The sequence below is a fragment of the Ananas comosus genome, unplaced genomic scaffold (genome assembly GCF_001540865.1).
Source record: "Ananas comosus cultivar F153 unplaced genomic scaffold, ASM154086v1, whole genome shotgun sequence".
NCBI lineage: Eukaryota > Viridiplantae > Streptophyta > Magnoliopsida > Poales > Bromeliaceae > Ananas > Ananas comosus.
Genome location: NW_017891384.1, coordinates 15,516 through 16,782, shown reverse-complemented (window position 1 = coordinate 16,782; position 1,267 = coordinate 15,516). Strand labels below are relative to the sequence as shown.

The 1,267-nt window shown below is 35.7% G+C and overlaps 1 protein-coding gene across 1 annotated transcript in view; it reads left to right on the top strand.

Moving 5' to 3' along the window:
- Positions 1-6: 6 nt before the first annotated feature.
- LOC109704886 (pentatricopeptide repeat-containing protein At3g53360, mitochondrial-like) overlaps positions 7-1,267 on the top strand; it is a 6,338-nt gene continuing 5,077 nt past the window's right edge. Inside the window, exon 1 of the mRNA XM_020225664.1 lies at positions 7-254. The gene's annotated coding sequence lies outside the window, so the exon portion shown is untranslated. The remainder of the gene's footprint in view (positions 255-1,267) is intronic.

The window sequence follows — 1,267 nt, the reverse complement described above, 5'->3', positions numbered from 1 at the left end:
TTTTTTTTTTCAAATCGAAGCTTCTCCCTTCTCCATCGCGAGCTTCGAGCTCCACCACGAGCTCGATCTCCACCACGAGCTCTCCATCTCTGAGCTCTCTCTCTCTCTCTCTCTTCTTTTTTTTTTTTCAAATCGGAGATCTCCACCACGAGCTCAAGCCGCTTCAAGAGATTGGGATTTTCGGAGATTTCGCACTCAATCGCCTTCTCCGGGCGATTTCTCACTTGGATCTACACACGATTCCACGATCGGGAGTGAGTGAGCTATTGATTTTTCTTTCATTTTTGGCTTTGATTTCGCAGTGTTAGTGTAATTTGATCTCGAATAGCTTCTCAATTAAGCCGAAGTGTTCCTAATCGGGGGTTTTAGGAGTTAATTTTTGGATGCGCTTGCGATTTGTGGGAGATATTATCCAGTTTTCTGAAAATGTTCGATCATCTACATGCTCATCTCTTTTAAATTTGTTTCGAAACCGAAATTTTGGCCTCTTTTGTGCTTCATTAACACTGATTGATTAAGCTGTGCGAGATTATTTAGGTTTCAAGAACGTTTTTACTTGTGAATCTCCATTGCTCTGATGACATTTACCTTTCTATAGGGAAGTGTACTAAATCTCCATTGCTCTGATGACATGTTTGCTCTGATTATGTTTTAGGTCCTTTGGGTTTTCTATGGATTCCAACATACTATCAATAATTATATTCCTTGTGATTAAAAATATTTTTGAAGTTGAGAGGGTTTCCTAATTAGCTTTGCTTGCGGTGTACATGGTTTGTGGAGTCCCTGTTTAAGCTGTTGTGCCAGTAGAGCTCTTACATGAATTGTTATTTTGTGTTTGTTGTCCAATGAATTGTCTTTTGGACAATATATATGATATTAGACCTAGCATCGACAGTAAAAAAAAAAAAAGAGTATATATATATATATAGGCTGGGGCTACTATACTCTTATGAGTATGGGCCTCCTTATACTCATAAATTTTTAACCGTTGATTGATGGGATGTATGATTAAGATGATGATGGTCCCCACTTAGAATGATAGTGGTCCCCTAGAGTTGAGTGGGTAGTTGGTTTAATAGTATGATCTAACGGGTGGAAATGATCAATGGAATAAATCTAAAGGCCAAAAACTTATGAGTATAAGGGAGCCAATACTCATAAAAGCATAATAGCCGGACTATATATATATATATATATATATATATATATATATATATATATATATATATATATATATATATATATATATATATATATATATTTTATA